Source organism: Lagenorhynchus albirostris, chromosome 1 (assembly GCF_949774975.1).
Source record: "Lagenorhynchus albirostris chromosome 1, mLagAlb1.1, whole genome shotgun sequence".
NCBI classification, from domain to species: domain Eukaryota; kingdom Metazoa; phylum Chordata; class Mammalia; order Artiodactyla; family Delphinidae; genus Lagenorhynchus; species Lagenorhynchus albirostris.
Genome location: NC_083095.1, coordinates 19,864,869 through 19,889,618, shown reverse-complemented (window position 1 = coordinate 19,889,618; position 24,750 = coordinate 19,864,869).

Genomic DNA, 24,750 nt, shown 5'->3' with positions numbered 1-24,750 from the left:
CTATGCTCCGCAACAAGAGAGGCCGCGATAGTGAGAGGCCCACGCACCGTGGTGAAGAGTGGCCTCCACTTGCCACAACTAGAGAAAACCCTCTCACAGAAATGAAGACCCAACACAGCAAAAATGAATAAATTAATTAATAAACTCCTACCCCCAACATATTCTTAAAAAAAACATAAATAAAGTACCTAGGAATAAACCTACCTAAGGAGACAAAAGACCTGTATGCAGAAAACTATAAGACACTGGTGAAAGAAACTAAAGATGATACAAACAGACGGAGAGATATACCATGTTCTTGTATTGGAAGAATCAACATTGTCAAAGTGACTATACAACCCAAAGCAAGCTACAGATGCAATCCCTATCAAACTACCAATGTCATTTTTCACAGAACTAGAACAAAAAATTTCACAATTTGTATGGAAGTACAAAAGACACCGAATAGCCAAAGCAATCTTGAGAAAGAAAAACGGAGCTGGAGGAATCAGGCTCCCTGACTTCAGACTATGCTACGAAGCTACAGTAATCAAGACAATATGATACTGGCATAAAAACAGAAATATAGAGTCAATGGAACAGGATAGAAAGCCCAGAGATAAACCCACTCACCTATAGTCAACTAATGTATGACAAAAGAAGCAAGGATACACAATGGAGAAAAGACAGTCTCTTCAATAAGTGGTGCTGGGAAAAATGGACAACTGCATGTAAAATAATGAAATTAAAACACTCCATAACACCATACACAATAAACTCCAAATGGATTAAAGACCTAATGTAAGGCCAGGCACTATAAAACTCTTAAAGGAAAACATAGGCAGAACACTCTATGACATAAATCACAGTAAGATCCTATTTGACCCACCTCCTAGAGAAATGCATATAAAAAGAAAAATAAACAAATGGGACCTAATGAAACATAAAAGCTTTTGCACAGCATAGAAACCATAAACAAGATGAAAACACAACACTTATAATGGGATAAAATATTTGCAAATGAAGCAACTGACAAAGGATTAATCTCCAAAATATACAAGCAGCTCAAGCAGCTCAATATGAAATAAACAAACAACTCAATCCAAAAATGGGCAGAAGATAAATAAACATTTCTCCAAAGAAGATATACAGAATGCTAACAACACATGAAAGGATGTTCAACATTACTAATCATTATAGAAATGCAAATCAAAACTACAATGAGGTATCACCTCACACTGGTCAGAATGGCCATCATCAAAAAATCTACAGGGGCTTCCCTGGTGGCGCAGCGGTTGAGAATCTGCCTGCTAATGCAGGGGACACGGGTTCGTGCCCCGGTCTGGGAAGATCCCACATGCCGCGGAGCAACTAGGCCCGTGAGCCACAATTACTGAGCCTGCACGTCTGGAGCCTGTGCTCCACAACAAGAGAGGCCACGATAGTGAGAGACCCGTGCACCGCGATGAAGAGTGGCCCCCACTTGCCGCAACTAGAGAAAGCCCTCACACAGAAACGAAGACCCAACACAGCCATAAATAAATAAATAAATAAAATTAAAAAAAAAAATCTACAAACATAAATGCTGGAGAGGGTGTGGAGAAAAGGGAGCCCTCTTGCCCTGTTGGTGGGAATATAAATTGATACAGTCACTATGGAGAACAATATGGAGATTCCTTAAAAAACTAAAAATAGAACTACCATACAACCCAGCAATCCCACTCCTGGGCATATACACTGAGAAAACCATAATTCAAAAGAGTCATGCACCACAATGTTCACTGCAGCACTATTTACAATAGCCAGGACATAGAAGCAAACTAAGTGTCCATCAACAGATGAATGGATAAAGCAGTTGCTGCACATATATACAATGGACTATTACTCAGCCATAAAAAGAAATGAAATTGAGTTATTTGTAGTGAGGTGGTTGGACCTAGAGTCTGTCATATGGAGTGAAGTAAGACAGAAAGTGAAAAACAAATACTATATGCTAATACATATGTACAGAAGCTAAAAAAAAAAAGAAAAGTGAAGAAGCTAGGGGTAGGACAGGAATAAAGATGCAATCATAGAGAATGGACTTGAGGACATGGGCAGGGGGAAGGGTAAGCTGGCATGAAATGAGAGACTGTCATTGATATATATGCACTACCAAATGTAAAATAGATAGCTAGTGGGAAGCAGCCGCATAGCACAGGGAGATCAGCTCGGTGCTTTGTGACCACCTAGATGGGTGGGACAGGGAGGATGGGAGGGAGATGCAAGAGAGAGGGGATATGAGGATATATGCATATGTATAGTTGACTCACTTTTTTATACAGCAGAAACTAACACAACAATGTAAAGCAATTATACTCCAATAAAGATGTTAAAAAAATAGAAAAAAGAAAAATAGGAAAAGAATAATGACAAATCAATTACCTATGTGTAGATGTTAGTAAATAATGCTGAAAATAAAAAATAACATAATTAATTTAGTTTCCTGAAGTTTTAAAGAAAATTAATTTTTCTATAAGTAAACCATTTGTATCTAAGGCAAATCTTTTGTCTACTAATCTGTTCATTTATTAAACAAATTTTTTTTTTTTTTTTTTTTTTTTTTGCTGTACACAGGCCTCTCACTGTTGTGGCCTCTCCCATTGCGGAGCACAGGCTCTGGACACGCAGGCCCAGCGGCCATGGCTCATGGGCCTAGCCGCTCCGTGGTATGTGGGATCTTCCTGGACGGGGGCACGAATCCGTGTCCCCCGCATCGGCAGTCGGACTCTCAACCACTGCGCCATCAGGGAAACCCCTAAACAAATGTTTTTAAGTAAGGAGAAATTTTGAGTGTATTAACTCTATATCAATATGACCAGTCAATTATTTAATTTTTCAGTTTAATGGATACATTTTTAACATTTAAATGATTGATTCTTAGAAAACTGATTACATTCATGTCTAACCATATAAAGAGTTCATTAAAAATGCTTTATAGGGCTTCCCTGGTGGCGCAGTGGTTGAGGTTCCACCTGCCGATGCAGGGGACACGGGTTCATGCCCTGGTCCAGTAGGATCCCACATGCTGCGGAGCGGCTGGGCCCATGAGCCATGGCCATTGAGCCTGCACATCCGGAGCCTGTGCTCTGCAGTGGGAGAGGCCTCAACAGTGAGAGACCCACATACCGCAAAAAAAAAAAAAAAAAAAAAAAGTTATGTATTGAGTTGATACTATTTATTCATTGATTATTTTTTTGATAAAATAATAGTAGTAGGAATAGCATTATTGTTGTGTATATCAGTAGGTGTCACTCTTTTTCTTGCCACCTCATCTGATTGGTTTAAAAAGTTTTACTTTTGTATATAAGTTCATATGTAAATGTTTATACCATCATTTATTTTTTAATTACATGTGTTTATATAGTCAGTTATTAATACCTAGGAAAAAACCTACCTAAGGAGGCAAAAGACCTGTACTCAGAAAACTATAAAACACTGATGAAAGAAATCATAGTTGACATAAACAGGTGGAGAAATATACCATGTTCTTGGATTGGAAGAATCAACATTGTGAAAATGACTATACTACCCAAGGCAATTTACAGATTCAATGCAATCACTATCAAACTATCAACGGCATTCTTCACAGATTTAGAACAAAAAATTTTACAATTTGTATGGAAACACAAAAGACCCTGAATTGCTAAAGCAATATTGAGAAAGAAAAATGGAGCTGGTGGAATCAGGCTTCCCAACTTCAAACTATACTACAAATCTATAGTAATCAATATTGGCACAAAAACAGAAATATAGATCAAAGGTACAGGATAGAAAGCCCAGAGGTAAACCCACACACATGTGGTGACCTAATTTATGACAAAAGCAGTAAGAGCATACAATGGAGAAAAGACAGCCTCTTCAAAAACTGGTGCTGGGAAAACTGGGCAGCTACATATAAAAGAAGGAAATTAGAACACTCCATAACACTATACAGAAAAATAAACTCCAAATTGGTTAAAGACCTAAGTGTAAGGCCAGACACTATAAAACTCTTAAGGGAAAACATAGGAAAAACAAAGGAAAAACAGTCTTTCACATAAACCACAGCAAGATCTTTTTTGACCTACCTCTTAGAGTAATGAAAATAAAACCAAAAATAAATGAATTGGACCTAATGAAACTTAAAATCTTTTGCACAGCATAGAAACCATAAACAAGATGAAAAGATAACCCTCAGAATGGGAGAAAATATTTGCAAACAAATCAAAGGACAAAGGATTAATCTCCAAAATATACAAACAGCTCATGCAGCTCAATATCAAAAAAAAACAAACAACCCAATTAAAAAATGGGCAGAAGACTAAATAGACATTTTACCAAAGAAGACATACAGATAGCCAAGAGGCACATGAAAAGATGCTCAACATCACTAATTATTAGAGAAATGTAAATCAAAACTACTATAAGGTATCACCTCACACTGGTCAGAATGGCCATCATCAAAATCTACAAACATAAATGCTGGAGAGGGTGTGGAGAAAAGGGAACCCTCTTGCCCTGTTGGTGGGAATGTAAATTGATACAGCCACTATGGAGGACAGTATGGAGGTTCCTTTAAAACTAAAACTAGAGCTACCATAAGACCCAGCAATCTCACTACTGGGCATATATGCTGAGAAAAACATAATTCAAAAAGACAAATGTACCCCAATGTTCATTGCAGCTCTATTTACAATAGCCAGAACATGGAAATGTAAATTTCCAACAATAGATGAATGGATAAAGAAGATGTGGTACACATATACAATGGAATATTACTCAGCCATAAAATGAAACAAAATTAGGTCATTTGTAGAGATGTGGATCGACCTAGGGTCTGTTATACAGAGTGAAGTAAGACAGAAAGAGAGAAACAAAAATCATGTATTAATGCATATATGTGGAATCTACAAAAATAGAACTGATGAACCTATTTGTAGAGAAGGAATAGAGATGTAAACATAGAGAACAGACATATGGACATGGGGGGAAGGGGAGAGTTGTTTGCAAGAAACTGAAATTATAGCACTAGAAATTATGTTTAACATCAATACACTACCATATGTAAAATAGATAGCTAGTGGGAACCTGCAGTATAGCACAGGGAGCTCAGCTTCATTCTCTGTGATGACCTAGATGGATGGGATGGGATTTGGGAGGGAGGTCCTAGAGGAAGGGGATATAGGTATACATATAGCTGACTCATTTCATTGTACAGCAGAAACTAACACAACATTGTAAAGCAATTTACTCCAATAAAAAAATACACATGTAAATGTATAAATTAATATATCTGTATGCATATACAATTGTTTATTCATATTCTTATACAAGTAGCATATTTGTGTATGTGTATCATTGCAGAAATGACACAAATTAGCAATTATAAGACCAATTTTATTTGAAATCATGATGGTTTTATTTGTATTGATTACAAGGTGTCTGCAGCAATTGCTAACAAGAGCAAATCCATAGAAGTTGTGAGAATATCAATATGCTTCTAAGTCACAAATAATGAAGATGTATAGCCAAGGTACTTTGAGTTTCTGAAAATTATTCCTTAGCTCTCAGAGTGGATAGTACTACAGTAAAATCATTTTTGGTTGATTAGATAGAAATGACAATATCAAGTGAAAAGAGAATATAGTAAATTGTCAGATTCATTTTAATGCACATGGTATTTTACAGTGATATAAATACACAGTATCTTGCAATTATATATGTTGCAAGTCATGGTAATTTTTCCTGCACTGTTTTTTCTTTCCTAAATTGCCATGTAGTTGAGTTGTCAATATGATATTCTCAGAGTAAGTAAAATGGAAACTTAAGAAAATACTTAGATAACTCAAGCAATGACAGTACGAAAAGTTCTTATTTCAAGAAGGAGAGGTAGGAAGGTTGATGTGTTCAGAATCACAGACTCCTCAGTTTGATATCTTTATTTCATGACTTAGGAATTAGCAACTACAGACAATGAAGTTTATGAATAGAAAAAGGTTGAGAGAGCCGACATTATATTATTCCTCCAATTATGGTGGTATCTCCGATTTTAAAATATCTTGTTAAAAGGTGTATAACAGGGCTTCCCTGGTGGCGCAGTGGTTGAGAGTCCGCCTGCCGATGCAGGGGACACGGGTTCGTGCCCCGGTCCGGGAAGATCCCACATGCCGCGGAGCGGCTGGGCCCGTGAGCCATGGCCGCTGAGCCTGTGCGTCCGGAGCCTGTGCTCCGCAACGGGAGAGGCCACAACAGTGAGAGGCCTGCGTACCACAAAAGAAAAAAAAAAAAAAAGGTGTATAACAGTAACCATTTTAGTAATTAACCCCCTGTTATTTCATACCTCTGATTTTATTATAATGAATATGTTTAACGTTGATATTTATGCAGTTATGAGTTAATACTTTTAAGAATATTAAACAAACTCTTCTGAGACATACTATTAATTTGAGAACATGTTAAAATATAATATTCAGGCATATAAAGCATGTATTTTCACTCTTCCACCCAGTTCTACAAAACTGACATTTATAATTCAGGACATTCTCAAGGAGTAATTAGGTAATGTTTTAATTTTACCAGAACTTGGATTCATCTTCCAGAAACATAATTCTGAAATGTCTTGTTGTAGAAATTTATATTAAATTGCCATCAGGAAACCACTTTGGACTATTAGAAACTCCATTCTCATTTAAATTACCCCTGCCTCTCTTATTTTTTTGTTGAAGGATCCCATTAGTATAAAATCCTTTATAGGAAACTAAACATGAATAAAGAATTTTTGTCTTTATTCTGTATTTGCTCCCTTTTACAGGTGATATAATTTCTTACAAACCGAGTTTTAAATCAGATTATCTTAAGGCAAAGTCCTGAATGTACATAGGTTGTTGTCCCTGTTTAGACATTTACTGAATCCATTACCTAAGGGGATGCAGGAAATGGGCAGTGAAGATTAGGCCTCATTTAACAGTGCAGATTCAGAAGAGGCCTATTTGAGATGCTATATATAGAGAATATATAAAGAAATTTTATATTTTCAATATTTTGGGGGAAAAATGTTCTGTGCTCAAACTTTTTGCGCTGAATTGAAAGTAAATGGGGAATGAGAAGGAGCTAACATTTGTTAGACCCTGCTATGAGCCAGGTAATGGAAAGAAAAAGAAAAAGAAAAAAGGAGGTAATGTATAAGCCATATTGAATACCTTTTACTTTGGTGAGCTTTCATTGATATTTCAGGGTTTTTTGCAAATATTGATTTATTTAAAATTATTTATCCCTAATTGTGTTACTAAAGAATTGTAGTAAGTGCCTTTTCCCCCACAGAAGTTCTGTCATGCCAGGATCTAAAAATTTAGCTTGATTAGCTAAATTATCTTTCTTTTTTCAACTGGTGATAATTGTGTCTGAAATTTAGAGAGAACTTAATATATTTTATTCATAATATTCTTTGCTGTGCAAACTGTCCAATTTTTGAGACTTACAAACACTTTGTTCCTTATTTTATTTTATTTTTTTTTTGCGGTAGGCGGGCCTCTTACTGCTGTGGCCTCTCCCATTGCGGAGCGCAGGCTCCGGACGCACAGGCTCAGCGGCCATGGCTCACGGGCCCAGCCGCTCCGCAGCATGTGGGATCTTCCCGGACCGGGGCACGAACCCGTGTCCCCTGCATCGGCAGGCGGACTCTCAACCACTGCACCACCAGGGAAGCCCTGTGTTCCTTATTTTTATGTACATAATATAAAACCTGTGACTAGGAGTAATCTTAAGAAATAGATGAATCCTTTGATTGCTTTTCTCAGGATCAGCAGTTCATGACATTATGACTATGTACAACTCTATCATGAAGAAAGATTACTTAGTAAATACTTTACCATGCTCAAATGCCCCCTCCTATGTCAGAACATTCAATTCTTTGGGAGTGATTATGGCAGCTTAAACGTCCTGGCAGGTCCTTCAAGATGTTCTTAGATTAACAACAAGAGGACCTATATCAAGATCCAAAAGGCAATGAGGATTTCAGTTCCTTGTATGTTTCATGAATGTTTTCAAATTAAGTTTCTTGTTCCATGGCAAATGTCCAAGAATTTAGGTATCTTCCATGTGACTGAAAACCATCTAACATATTTTATAAGAAGACTATTAACACTATATGTAAAACTGTGTTGCCCACACATGAGCTGATTTTCTTTAGGACAAAGAGTAATATCTGATTGAAGGCCCTTGATAACTGAGTAAGAACATCATCCTCCTTTTCTCTGGGATCTCAAGCATGAAACTGGCAATTCATCCAACAATAACAAATATCAGCACAGTAAACTCTTGTGCCATGAACAAGGCTGTCTTACATACATGAAGAGACAAATTTTGGGGTTTTGTTAGCTAGTTATGTTACCCTGTATGTTTCCCAATCCTGCTTTAATTTCCAGGAGACATTTAGTAAACTAAGAGCCACCCTGCTGATAATACTTATATCTTATGTACCTTGTTGATTGTCTAAGATCTGTTTTTATTTTTAATTATTCTGTTTTGCTTTATATTTGTTTGTTAGGCCACCTCAAATCCTCTTGGATGTAGACTTTTCTGAAGTAAATTATTAATGTACTATCTCTGAAGCACTCAAGGTAATAATACACTCAAGGTTGAAAGAAAATAAGCCTACTGAGAAGAGCTCTTTTCTCCATATCTTTAAAAATGGACTTATTAATCACATGTAAGAATGAAAATCATAAGGGAGGAAAGAGTGGTTTAGAAACTGAGATGGAAGATGACAGGAAATCATTAGAAAAATCAATATGTTTAAATGATGAAAGATCAAAGCATCATACTTCTAAGAAATGTACAAATATCAAATAGGGTAGTTTACTTTTCAAAAGGTAGTATTATTCTACTCTAGGGGAAAACAGGGGATCAGGGTATAAAGCATGATAATAGGGGACCTAAAATAAAATTTAAAGTTTTTCAGAGTGTGAAAATGATGCTGAGTTCCAGGAAAGAAGGAATATTGTGATGGATTATAGCATTCCATTTGAGAGTTTTGCTGATAGCAGTGCATTATAAAATCTGTATCTGTTTAGGCATATGTGGTGTGTGTTTATACATGTGCTCATGCAGGAGAGAGAGTTGAAAAGGTTTAGTTATTAGGTTGTGGGTCTACACAACCTTGCTGTTTTTTAAAATAAATTTTAACATACATATATTCTAAACCAGCAATTCCAATTCCAGGCACTTCTCCAAGAGGAAATAACAGAGCTTTCCACAGAGAGATTTGTACAGTAATCTTCATAATAATATTACATACAATAATCTTAAACTAGAAACAACTCAACTATCCACCAATACAAAAATAGATAAGCAAATTGTGGTATTCATTAGCAATTAAAATTCATTAATTTAGTATACTTTAAATTTGTGTATTTTACAGTATGTAAGATTTACCTGAAAAAAGAACTTTAAACAAATATTAAATTCTGATTAATAATACGACTCCTGAGAATTTTGAAGTGGGATATGCAGATTTCTGAAACTTAATAAGGCATATTTATAGGTGGCTAGAGAGAAGGATATGTATACAATACAACAAATTCTACAAAATGTTAATAATTATATAGTTTTAGCTATTGAAATATGTCTATTCACTGTACAATTTTATATATGTTTAAAATATTAATGATAAAATGTTGGGGATAGATTAAAAGAAACTAATACCACAAAAGGAATGATTGTTCACTCTTACGTTTACCTCTATATTTATATCTATATCCATATGTATCCAATACATATAGCAGCAGGAAGGAATTATAAAAACATTAAGTGAGAGAAATTGGACCAAAAAACTATATACTCTATGATACCATTATTATGAAGATCAAGAATGGGCAAAAGTAATACATGATAATATAAATGAGAAAATTGTTGCCTATGGATGTGGTGATGGCCTGAAAGAAGCAAGAGGGACCTTCGGAGGTGCTGGAAGTGCTCTATATCTTGATCGAGGTGGTGGTTAAATGAATGTATACATGAGCCAAATCCATCACTGGTAAAATTAAGATTTTACCCAAAAGAAAAATATTGAAATAAAAACATTTTAAGATTTTTTAAAATGCTAAGATGACTCATGTGCAATATAATTTTAATAAAGGAAATACTAAAGAATGTTCTTTATCAGAAGAATAACTGCAGGTAGAAGCATGAAGAAACAGGAAGGAATAAGGAGCAACATAAAAGGTAAGTGTATAGGCAAATCTAGATATAAAATCATTTTAATTGTTTTATTGTGTTTAAAATGTGTATCAAATAAAATTAAATGATTAAGGTAGCAAACAGAGAAGGAATAGATATGCTGAGTTAAGGTTCTCTAAGGTCACTGAGTCATGAGAAAATTGCAGAAGTCCTAACTTATGTAAGTTTTATACATCAAAATTTTAGATTGTAATCTCTATAAGAACCATAAAAGTAATAATAAAAGATATGAAACTAGCAAGTCATAAGAAGAAATTGTTTTACAAATAAGTAGACAAGAATTAAGATATAAAGGTAATAAAAAATGATATACAGGTATTTAAGTATTTAGGGTTGAAGTGCACAGTACTATACAACAATCTTTGATATGCCTACAAAATGAAATAAATTGATGACTAGAATGATAAATGAAAAGATATATAAATATGTAATAAGCTAAGCTTTGCAACATGAGGGAAAGTTAGATGTTACACTTAAGCCCAAATATGTCAATAATTACAAAAATTTGTTTTAAATAATTAATTAAAAGCAAATATTGTCAAACTGAGTTTGAAAGGGAATAAAACAAAAAAACAATTCTGCTTACAACTTGCTTTAAATATGAAGACACAGAAGAAAAATAAAAAAGCAAAGGAACTGAACAATGTTAACCAAAAGAAAACTCATGTGGCTATACTATTATCAGACAAATAGAATTTAAGGTAACACTAGTAAGATGAAGAGATATATCTGAAAATGATATAAGGGTTATTGACCAACATATGTAAAATTTTAAATCTGTATGTACCTAATAACATAATGTCAAAATATATAAACCAAATGGGCAGAAGCCAAAAGAGGAACTATTCAAATTCACAATGATATTGGAAGATTTTAACCTATTTTTCTTAGTCACAGGCAGAATAAGCAAACACACAACAAATCTGTAAGGATAAAGAAAAGTTCCATTGTGAATGACAATTATGATCAGATTTTTATATCTGTAACATAGTACCAACAACTGAAGCATACTAATTCATTTTAAGGGCACATGGAATATTAACAAAAATTAAAATATGCTAGGAAATGAAGCGAGTATATTATCTTACTAACATGAATTTAAGATAGACAACAATTAAAAAAATATAATTATAAAGTACCAAATATCTGGATATCAAGTAGAATATTTCTACATTACCAAGGACTTAAACACATACAAAATGAAAATTATAGAATGTTTTGAACTCAGCAAAACTTGAAAATATGGATTTATAAACTTCTGAAGCAAGAATGTTTATATTCAACTTGGAGAGAGTCAGCACTCTTCAGTTGTGATGTCTTTAATTCTGTTCTCCAGCTCCTGATATGTTGTATTGGCCAAAACCTTGTCAAGAAATGACTAATCTGGAACTCTGGTTATCTATTTTATCTCTTTTCTCTCCGATTCCACCCTCCCCTCTAAGAAGTATCTTTCCCTGTGCTTAGAACAATGTGCACCACATCATTTCATAGCTAATAATCCATAGATACTCATTCTCATAGAAACTCATTATATCCATTTTCTTACTGTGAAAGTTGGATCAATATTGGCTAAAATACACACACAAGAAGTTAGATGATCCAGAATATATATGTGAGCTCCGTCATCATCATCATCACAACAAACACTTTCATAGTTCTGTCCATAAACTCAACCTTAAAACAGGTCTGTTAAGTGGATACTATTTTATACCTCACTTATACATGAGGACACTCAGGCAGGAAATATTAAATAAGTTTTTCTGGTAATAGAGCTAATAAATGCTGACTTAATTTGAACGAAGGTAGCCTAGCTCAAAAGTATGCTCTTAGCTACTATGCTATGCTGCTGCTTATAAATATAGCGCATGAAAATATACCCAAATATAGGCATTTTTTTTCATCAGGTGCCACCTAACTTTTTGTAATTAGGTTCTCTGAGTTAATCTAATGTATCCTAATTTTAGAGTTTACTAATCAAGAAAACTTTGACTTTATTGTACTAGATTTTTTTTTATTAGAGAATGATAACCTACAAATTGATTAAATCTTTGCTGACTAGCTATATGCTTTTTACCCTTTAAATATATGGTAGTATGCAACTACTTCAGGTCAGGAGGCTTGCCAGAGCATGACCTTTCAATGCAAATGCCTACATTCAAATATCAGTTTATTATTTGAACCAATTCAGTGAATTCCTAGTTGTACAAGGTCAGGCAAGTTACACAAACTTCCATAATGCCAGTTTCCCCATGTGTAGAGTTAAGATGATAATCCCTGTTCCATGGGAAAGTATTAAATAAAATAGTGCAGGTAAAACACATAAAAATCTTTGTAAACTAGTTGAAAGAGAGACAGAGAAAGAGAAAAACACAGAGACAGAAAAAGAGAGTTGTTAAAAGTTAAACTGAAGCATATTAAAATTTTAAGAGTTTATTTGAGTAAAAATCAATTTGAATGGGGCAGCATCCAATCTAGCAGATAGAAAGGAGACCTGAGGAGTTGTACACAATGAAAGACTTTTATTTATTTTTTTTCTTTCTCATTCTGGAACAATCAATCATTTTACTTTCCTTACCTACTTTTCATACACAGCTTTTTTCCTTTTACTCTTATTATGCCTAAGTAGTTTTAATTACATATATTGATTGGAATTTTATCCCGTAGAATCCTTACTTTCTAGTAAAAACTAAGAAGTGAGCAATTGTGGACAGTATTCTATGGATTGGCAAATTTATAAATACATCTTGTAATTTCTAGAAGTATATTCTTCTTCACAGTAAAATTTCCAATGTGGCACAAAACATTTTTATTAATAGACCCAAATATCTTTAGTTTCTCTGTAAAAGGAAACTGAAGGTGGATAACTCTGTGTTCAGTAATTAATGTTTTAGTATTTTATCTGTTGGAAATGATCTAGGTATTCAAGGCATATCCATTAGATAATTTATCTCAGTGTAACTAAAATTTCGAGATACCAAAATTATTTTGGAAACTATTTTTAAGTAGACATACCATAAAGCATAATTATTACTGAAAAGATTATTTATAATCTTTTATCTTACATCTATTTAATTTACTTGTTTTTTACAATGATATTTAAGTTAGTCATGAAAATTTCATGAGACATTAAACACCTAACCATCAGCCTAAGTTATCTTTCTTACCGACAAATTCCGTCTGTAACAGAGAGAACATGAGCTTATTAGGCTTTCAGTAAATGTAGGTAGAAAAGAATAGTATATTTAAGGTTGATAACTCTAAAGACATGTTTGTTTTAAGTAAACAAACAAACTGAAACTAGCTTTTATTTACCAAAGATTATCCTAGCTCACGTGACCTTGAAAAACATTTGAGTTAGTTTCTGTACTTCTGAAAGTATACTTGATTTATATAAATCAAGCTTGACTTTAAGACAATTAAATAGAGCTCTTTACAAATTAATTTTGAAAATGCCATCCAGAGAAGAAAAATCACACACCTATAAAATACATACATATACATAATATAAACATACAGACAGACACAAACAGAGATCTTAGAGCTTTTATTTTAAAATTTTAGCCATGAGACAGGTGCAATAATGCAAAAATCACTATTTTATAGAAGAACAGTTCGATCCAAATTGTGTTTCTGGCAGATGGAATAAGTGAAATTTATCTGCTCAGACAGTTAAACCTTTTTACTAATATTTGTGAAAAAGATTTTAAGATTTTTCATAGACCTAGTTTTCAAAATAGCCTCTTTTTTTTTCTCTCCTTCTGATAAGAATTGCCTTGGTTCCCAGAGAAGATCAGGGGAATACTTCTATCTCAAAAGGCATAGAGAAAGTAAACAAGTTCCGCCAAGATGGACTTTTTTCTCCTAAGTCCAGGTCTTTTACAATATCTGTATGTCTTCCGAGATAAATAAGGGAGGTTTGGGGATTTGTAAAAAGGTAGATGGAATTTGAATTGTTTCTAGGGCCACATTTCTGTGCTTGTTAAGACTTGAATTGTAAGACAGGTACAGTTGTTTTAATTCTTCAAATAATTGGGCTACAACCTGAATGATGGGGAGGCTGATACACCTTCCAACTACACTTTCTTTAATTTGCTTCTGTATATATCAGGGAGAAGATCTTCAGCTAAGATGGAAATCAAAATATTCCTACATTGTACATTTAGAGCTGTGTGCCTTTGGAATGTTTGAATAGATTCCTCCACAAAATCTTCAGAATATTTTTCTTTCCCTTTGGGTATATAATTTCATTTTAGTTGTGTGGAGAAGGCCTAAAACAGTTTCTATCAGACCCTGAATATCAGCTTATAATCTGGCCAACTTTTGACCATAGAGATACTTAAAATATATATTTTGAATATCTCGTCAAGTTTCAGTAAGTATTCCTGGATGACCAGTAAATATTCCTGGACAACCAGTAGTGGACAACCCTGTGACCTCAAGAGGCATCCCCAAAGAGGGTGCAAAAAATACTACCTTTCCAAGATTCAGACCACTTCCAAAGATAACCAATGTAAACTAATATATATATATATATATATATATATATATATATATATATATATATATACACACACACATACAGTAGGCAGCAAATAAAAAAAGAGTTTATTTGGGGTCTAAAGAATTGCAATTTGGGAGACACAGATTTGGGTAAAACCAGAAAAAGTATTCTGGGGAAGAGATAGTGTCAAGGACTTATTAAGACAAAAGCCACAAGTTTGTTAAAAGTTGCCTGGCAAGAATTGTGATTGGCTCTGACACAAGTCAGGAAATATTTGGCCTTAAGGAGTAACGAGTTATTTTAGGGTAAAGGTTCAATAAATATCTTGATTTTCTGGCAGATGTTCTGTACGCCTTTGTTAGGACAATAGGTAGTCAAAAGATCAGACTCCATCCAGACTGAGATGTGCATAAGTCACATTTCCTCAGTAGATTTCCGGCTCCATTTGAGAGAGCTCTCTTAGTAATACCGACTCTGCTTAGATTTTCTTTTCACATCAAAAGAAAAAACGACTTAAAAAATTCCCCCTGAGAGCTCGCAACAGTTTGTAGGAACCCTAGCTGTAAATAGAGTGCAACCTACATTTCTGTCTGGCCATATTTTGGGGTCCCCAACTTGGTGGTTGCCAATCCAAGTTCTCAGGACAAAAATACACAAACAAGAAGGTAATAGGTGTCCTTGGGGGAGAAAGGAAATTCCCAAGTCACTATTTAAAGATTTAATTCTTACAAATTTTTTCTGACTGTTAATCTGAATTTGGAAAAGAAGGGATAATGTGAAATTTTACTTCTCCCTTGACCAAGCATTGCAGATAAAGATCTGGGAGCACTGACTTTGGTAAGGATTCACACCTTTTCCCAGTTTCTGTCAGTTCTCCCAGGAACCTGTCTACAGGTGCTGGAGAGAGTGTGGTGTCCCGATGGGTCTCATCTTGGTCACCAGAAATGGTGGAGAAGGAAAAAGAATTTTCCTTCTATCATTACAGTGAGCGCTTGGCTGATACTCCCTTTTCTCTAGGGCATCTCATAAATGGATAAGCTTATCTAGATTAAAAGTTCTCTATTGTGGCCACTGTAATACAAGAATTGTCTTTGTTAAGGTTATCCTGCTTGTTCAGCCTTAAAAGAAAATTTTATTCACCCAAAGCCTCACACTGGACCACTCCAGTTTAAGATGGATCTAGTCCAGTTTCCAAGCCAGACTCCATTAGATCTGGACCCAGCCCAGTTTTTAAATTAGGCTGACTCTGGCTGGTCTCTGGACCCTGTCTCGAAAAGAAATGCTCAAATAAAGTCTGAAAGCTCACAATGCAAAAACTTCAGAGCTAGGATCTGAGGAGGGACTTACCCACGACCTCCAGAGGCAGAGAGAAAGCATCAAGATCAAGGGCTTAATGGGTACCTATGTCTGGTTGCTCATTGGTCATGGGGACCATCAGTGGTATCCTTCAGCTCTTTTTTCTGATGCCAAAACTGTTAAAAGATAAACTGAGGGGTATTAGAAATTTTAAGAATTTATTTGAGCAAAACCCAATTTAAATAGGGCAGTATCCAATCTACCAGATAGAAAGGAACTCTGAAGAGCTATACAAAATGAAAGCCTTTTTCATTTATAGGCATAAGGGAGTGGGAACAAGTTATTCTAGGCAAAAAAGCAGGTTGGTTATTGCAAACTTACTTTCCTTTAGGGGATGTCAGGGGTCTACCAGGCAGATTACCTAACTAGTGCTGATCAGGAAAATTTTGATTGGTTTAAGATTCCATTTCTAGGAGAGCCAAAAGTATGATTAAGTTAAACCTTTGTTTGGTGACTCCATTTTGGGTTTAGCATAAGGGACTCTGTTTTAGCCCTGTTGTCTGTTTTTGTTTTTCTTTTTAAACAGAATAAATAATCAAAAATAAGTAAATGAGAAGAATTTTATTATTACACTGTTGGACACTGTGTTAATTCCTGTGAAAGATACAGAAGGAAGTATGTCCTGACCTCCAATAAACTTCCATTCTAGTTGAGCCATGAGGCCTAAGTGATTCAAAATAACAAGTATACAAACCACAATTTATAATTAAGTTAATTAGACATAGGTAAAAAGTCCTTAGATTTGAATATGGCTTGTAAGGCTCTTTATAATTTGACCTCTATCTACCCCAGCATCTTCAGTCCATAGACTTTAAGGCCACAGTTCTTTCATCTAGCAATCCTTTACTTGTCCTCATTTGGTCTTCTTGGAAAATTCCTCACTATCCTTTGTTCTAACTTAAGTGTCACCTTTTCTATTAACCTTTTTTACACTCGTGTACAATTTTGGTCTACACTACACTACATTAATAGACGTTTGTTTTATTTACTATCACACTAAATTGGCAGATGACACTTTATAGTTGAAATTCTCCTTTTTGAATAATTTCTCTAAAAATTACTAGACAAATGACCATGGTCAAGTTAGCTAAACTCTTTATGCCTTGGTTAACACATCTATAAAATGAAATCTAAAGTTCTACCAAAATCTTAATGTCAGCATGAGATTATATTGACTAGGACTAGGGTAGTAAACAATAACAGTAAACTTTGTTGAGTGTTTATTATATCTCAGACATTATTTTAAACTCTTACATATATTAACAAAAATCAAATATCATTTGTGTTATTATTTTCCACATATCACAATCAAGAAATCTTATGGACAGAGGATTTTTAAAGTTATGTAGCAGGATATGATTTTAAGCAAGATATGGTTGCTACAGAGTCTACGCCATACAAAAATTCTGATTTTGTAAATATGATATAAAATACACTGGGAGATATATAAAATAAAGTACAAATGGTAGCAAATATTGAACTTTTTGTAATCCATGTTCAGAGAGTTAACTTAAAGGTAACATATTGTTGTTTCCTTCTTTTGGTTTTCATGAATGAGGAAATGCTGCCTTCCATTTAAAGAAGCAACATTTATTTCTAATTCTATTCTGAGCTCATGAAATTGCATAATGTTTCACCAGTTAGAAGGTAAACACACTTTTATGCTTGAACATGATCAGGCTTGAAAAGCCAAATCTTCTGATTTCTTAATAGGCATCACTGGATGGTTTATAAATTCAATCTATTGTAATGAGTTCACTGAGGAAAATTATGTTGTTTAATATTATCTAATCTGAACTAAGAGGTTCATCAATAGAGCTGTTTTGCAAATCAATTATGCTATGTTTTACATAATCATGTAAATTGCTGTTGTATCTATCCATTTTATTCAGTGAATGATATTTAAAGTAATTCTGTACTTGTTGTCAAGATTTAAATTACAAGGGCATTTAGCAGTTGTTTTATGGTAGATGTCAAATAAACAAAAGTTATCAGGCACATTTAGAAACCACTTATATACCAAACTATTTAGTCTCATCTTAAGGTAAAGTTAATTTTATAAGGCATGATAAAGAATAAATACTTACCCTTGAGCACAGGAATTGATGTGGGAACACATTGATTACTTTCTCAGAAAATTTGATTAGATAATTTTACAATGCTTAGGATGTCAAACAAATAAGCACTATTGAACTCTCTGCCACTTTATGGAAACATATAAACCAGACTGGAGCTTAACACCACTCCAGTGAGGTCAAATATATATGTGTACATAATACTGGGAGGTTATATATTTATATATTGAATATTTATGTTACATGGTTCTCTATGCTCCTGAGAAGCTTATGATATAGACCATCACCTGACTTTAATATCATTCTAATTTTTAAACTCCTTATCACAGAGACATGTTTCTATTTGTATAGTTGACTACCCAATGTTTAATTATGGAAACAATTGTACAAATGCCTAAAACACAGATTTTGGCTACCAACTCAAGCACAGTTTTCTTTCCATCCATATAATTTCCCAAATAAGCCCACCTACTATAATATAACAAAGCCATATATAATTGAGCTAACTTTTGAAGAGCTGGGGTAAAAGAATTGCACATAGAGAAAAAAAAATGTGTGAAGTCTATGAATGGGAAAGGACTTGGTGCAATAAAATAAAAAGAAAATAATCTCATGCATGTAGGTTTTGGGGGGTATTAGTGAACCAGAAGGTGTGGGATAGAGATGAGGTCAGAAAATCATTGTGTAGAGTTGAGATTGATCCTGTTGGCCATGGTAAGGAATTGGACTTTATTTTAAAAAGAGAAGTTATTTGAAGGTTTTTTAAAGTGAGAGTAGTGTGCAATGATTTAGGATTCAAAAATCTAACTCTGGCTTCTGTGGGATTACATTTTTGAATTTGGATAGAGCATTGAATAGCTATTGCAGCAGAAAAAGCAAAAGATTATGGTTACTTGGATTAGGCTAGCTGCAGAGAATAGCTAGGAAAGAAGAAATATTTCAAAAATATTTTGGAATAATAAACAATAGAACTTCTTATGGATTAGATGTTATAGATGAGAAAAAAGGAGAATTTAATAAAGATGGGTCTTAGTCTGTGTCAGCTGGATGGGTAGTTGGCCCAATTACTATAATGAGAAAGTCTTCAGAAAAAATGGATTTTGGTCAGAACTAGGGATTAAGATGTAGGTTTCAGATAAATGTGTGAGATGCTTCTTAAACATAGATATGGAAGGAACTCTCCCTCTTGACAGATTTTATGAGAAAAGACCATCTTCACTACCATGATCTTTAGATGGAGCTGTAACTAGTTTTCCCTCCCACCTTGGCATTTTTCAAACTGCTTTAGAAATTCACATTCATCAACCTTAACTTCCTGGTCTGCAACAATTTCTAATCCAAGGTACTTGCCAAGTATTCAAGAAGAGATGAACATTTTTTCATTTTTGCAAAACTTCTTGTATATTTTTAGTACAGCATTTCTAATATTAATATAACATTTTAAAATACTTTATGGGTGCCTTCAAGATGGCAGAGGAGTAAGACGTGGAGATCACCTTCCTCCCCACAAATACATCAGAAATACATCTACATGTGGAACAACTCCTGCAGAACACCTACTGAATGCTGGCAGAAGACCTCAGACTTCCCAAAAGGCAGGATACTCACCACGTACATGGATAGGGGGGAAAAAAAAGGAAAAACAGAGACAAAAGAATAGGGACAGGACCTGCACCTTGAGGAGGGAGCTGTGAAGGAGAAGTTAACATACACTAGGAAGCCCCTTCACTGGCGGAGACGGGGGGTGGGCGGGGGAAGAAGCTTCAGAGCCATGGAGGAGAGAGCAGCAACAGGTGTGCGGAGAGGAAAGTGGAGAAATTCCTACACAGAGGATCACTGCCAACCAGCACTCACCAGCCTGAGAGGCTTGTCTGCTCACCCGCTGGGGTGGGTGGAGGCTGGGAGCTGAGGCTCCGGCTTCGGAAGTCAGACCCCAGGGAGAGGACTGGGGTTGGCTGCGTGACCATAGCCTGAAGGGGGCTAGTGCGCCACAGCTAGTCAGGAGCGAGTGTGGGAAAAACTCTGGACCTGCCTAAGAGGCAAGAGACCATTGTTTCAGGGTGCACAAGGAGATGGGATTCAGAGCACCATCTAAACAAGCTCCAGAGACAGGCGCAAGCCACAGCTATCAGTGCAGGCCCCAGAGACGGGCATGAAACACTAAGGCTGCTGCTGCAGCCACCAAGAAGCCTGTGTGCAAGCACAGGTCACTATCAAAACCTCCCCTCTCGGGAGCCTGTGCAGCCGGCCACTGCCAGGGTCCCGTGATCCAGGGACAGCTTCCCCAGGAGAACACACGGCGCACCTCAGTCTGTTGCAACGTCACGCCAGCCGCTGCCGCCAGAGGCCAGCCCCACATTCCATACCCTTCCCTCCCCCCTGAGTGAGCCAGACCCCCTTAATCGGCCACTTTTTAACCCCGTCTTGTCTGGGTGGGGAACAGACGCCCTCTGGCGACCTACAGGCAGAGGCAGGGCCAAATCAAGAGCTAAATCCCGAGAGTTGTGCAAACAAAGAAGAGAAAAGGAAATTTCTCCCAGCAGCCTCAGAAGCATCAGATTAAATCTCCACAATCAACTTGATGTACCCTGCGTCTGTGGAATACCTGAAAAGACAGCAAATCATCCCAAAATTGAGGCAGTGGACATTGGGAGCAACTGTAGACTTGAGGTTTGCTTTCTGGATCTAATTTTTTTCTGGTTTTATGTTTATCTTGTTTAGTATTTAGAGCTTATTATCATTGGTAGATTTGTTTATTGATTTGGTTGCTCTCTTGCTTTTTTATTTATTTATTTTATATATATATATATATATTTTTTCCTTTTTCTCTTTTTGTGAATGTGTATGTGTATACTTCCTTGTGTGATTTTGTCTACATAGCTTGGCTTCTGCAATTTGTCCCAGGGTTCTGACTGTCCATTTTTTGTTTTTTTTTTAGTATACTTTTTAGCATTTGTTATCATTGATGGATTTCTTTTTTGGTTCGGTTGCTCTCTTCTTTCTTTCTCTCCTTTTTTTTTTCATTACTTTTTAATTTTTTTTCTATTTTAATAACATTACTTTATTTTATTACTATTTTTTCTTTCTTTCTTTCTTCCTTTGTTTTTCTCCCTTTTCTTCAGAGCCATGTGGCTTACAAGGTCTTGGTGCTGTGGTCCAGTGTCAGGCCTGAGTCTCTGAAGTGGGAGAGCTAAGTTTAGGACATTGGTCCACCAGAGACCTCCCGACCCCATGTAATATCAAATGACAAAAGCTCTCCCAGAGATCTCTATCTCAACACTAAGACCCACCTCCACTCAACGACCACCAAGCTACAGTGCTGGACACCCCATGCCAAACAACTAGCAAGACAGGAAAAACACCTCACCTATTAGCAGAGAGGCTGCATAAAATCATAATAAGTTCACAGGCACCCCAATCAACACCGCTGGATGTGGTCCTGCACACCAGAAAGACAAGATCCAGCAACATCCAGCAGAACACAGACACCAGTCCCTCCCTACCAGGAAGCCTACACAACCCATGGAACCAAACTTACCCACTGGGAACAGACACCAAAAACAATGGGAACTACAAACATGTAGCCTGTGAAATGGAGACCCCAAACACAGTAAGTTAAGCAAAATGAGAGAGAGCTATACACAGCAGATGAAGGAGCAAGGTAAAAATGCACCAAATGAAGAAAAAATAGGCAGTCTACCTCAAAAAGAATTCAGAGTAATGATAGTAAAGATGATCCAAAATCTTGGAAATAGAATGGAGAAAATGCAAGAAACTTTGAACAAGGACCTAGAAGAACAAAAGAACAAACAAACAATGATGAACAACACAATATATAAATAAAAGTTCTCTAGAAGGAATCAGTAGCAGAATAACTGAGGCAGAAGAACGGATAAGTGACCTGGAAGATAAAATAGTGGAAATAACAACTTCAGAACAGAATAAAGAAAAAAGAATGAAAAGAATTAAAGACAGTCTCACAGATATCTGAGACAACATTAAACACACCAAAATTCGAATTATAGGGGTCCCAGAAGAAGAAGAGATAAAAAAAAGAGACAGAAAATATTTGAAGAGATTATAGTTGAAAACTTCCCTAATATGGGGAGGGAAATAGTCAATCAAGTCCAGGAAGCACAGAGAGTCCCATACAGGATAAATCTAAGGAGAAACATGCCAAGGCACATATTAATCAAACAATCAAAAAATAATACAAAGAAAAAAGATTAAAAGCAGCAAGGGAAAGCAACAAATAAATACAAGGGAATCCCCATGATGTTAACAGCTGATATCTCAGCAGAAACTCTGCAAGCTTAAAGTGATGAAAGGGAAAAACCTACAATCAAGATTACTCTACAAGTAAGGATCTCATTCAGACTTGACAGAGAAATTAAAACCTTTAAAGAGAAGCAAAAGTTAAGAGAATTCAGCACCACCAAACCAGCTCTACAACAAATGCTAAAGGAATTTCTCTAGGCAGGAAACACAAGACAAAGAAAATACTTAAAATAACAAACCCAAAACAATTAAGAAAATGGTAATAGGAACATACATATCAATAAATATCTTAAATGTAAATGGATTAAATGCTCCAAGCAAAGGACAGAGACTGGCTGAATGGATACAAAAGCAAGACCCATACATATGCTGTCTACAAGAGACCCACTTCAGACCTAGGGACACAGACAGACTGAAAGTGAGGGGGTGGAAAAGGATAGTCCATGCAAATGGAAATCAAAAGTAAGCTGGAGTAGAAATTCTCATATCAGACAAAATAGACTTTAAAATAAAGACTATTACAAGAGACAAAGAAAGACATTACATAATGATCAAGGGATCAATCCAAGAAGAAGATATAACTATTGTAACTATTTATGAACCCAATATAGGAGCACCTCAATACATAAGGCAAATGCTAACAGCCATAAAAGGAGAAATCAACAGTAAAACAATCATGGTAGGGGACTTTAACACCCCAATTTCACCAATGGACAGATCATCCAAAATGAAAATAAATAAGGAAATGCAAGCTTTAAATGATATGTTAAACAAAATGGACTTAAGTTGTATTTATAGGATATTCCATCCAAAAACAGCAGATTACACTTTCTTCTCAGGTGCTCATGAAACATTCTCCAGGATAGATCATATCTTGGGTCACAAATCAAGCCTTGGTAAATTTAAGAAAATTAAAATTGTATCAAGTATCTTTTCTGACCACAGCACTATGAGACTAGATATCAATTGCAGGAAAAAAAATCTGTAAAAAATACAAGCACATGGAGGTTAAACAATACACTACTAAGTAACCAAGATATCACTGAAGAGATCAAAGAGGAAAAAAAATACCTACAAAAAAATGACAATGACAACATGAGCACCCAAACCTATGGAATGAAGCAAAAGCTGTTCTAAGAGGGAAGTTTATAGCATCACAATACTACCTCAAGAAACAAGAAACATCTCAAATAAACAACCTAAACTTACACCTTAAGCTATTAGAGAAAGATGAAGAAATAAACCCTAAAGTTAGCAGAAGGAAAGAAATCATAAAGATCAGAGCAGAAATAAATGAAAATGAAATGAAGGAAACAATAGCAAAGATCAACAAAACTAAAAACTGGTTCTTTGAGAAGGTAAACAAAATTGATAAACCATTAGTCAGACTCACGAAGAGAAAAGAATGAAGACTCAAATCAGTAGGATTAGAAATGAAAAAAGGAGAAGTAACAAATGACCCTGAAGAAATACAAAGGATAATGAGAGATTACTACAAGCAACTGTATGCCAATATAATGGAACCCTGGAAGAAATACTCAAATTCTTACAAAAGTGCAACTTTCTGAGACTGAATCAGGAAGAAATAGAAAATATAAAGAGACCAATCACAAGCACTGAAACTGAAACTGTGATTAAAAATCCTCCAACAAACAAAAACCCAGGACCAGATGGCTTTACAGGCAAATACTGTCAAACAGTTAGAGAAGAGCTAACACCTATCTTCTCAAGCTCTTCTAAAATACAGCAGAGGGAGGAACACTCCCAAAATCATTCTATGAGGCCACCATCACCCTGATACCAAAATCAGACAAAGATGCCACCAAAAAGACTATTACAGGACAATATCACTGATGAACATAGATGCAAAAATCCTCAACAAAATCTTAGAAAACAGAATCCAACAGCACATTACAAGAGACATACACCATGATCAAGTTGGGTTTATGCCAGGAATTCAAGGATTCTTCAATATACACAAATCAATCAATGTGATAAACCTTATTAACAAATTGAAGGAGAAAAACCATATGATAATCTCAATAGATGCAGAAAAAGCTTTCAAAAAAAGTCAACACCGGAGGGAAGGCGGAAGATGGCGGAAGAGTAAGACGCGGAGATCACCTTCCTCCCCACAGATACACCAGAAATACATCTACACGTGGAACAACTCCTACAGAACACCTACTGAAGGCTGGCAGAAGACCTCAGACCTCCCAAAAGGCAAGAAACTCCCCACGTACCTGGGTAGGGCAAAAGAAAAAACAGAGACAAAAGAATAGGGACGGCACCTGCACCAGTGGG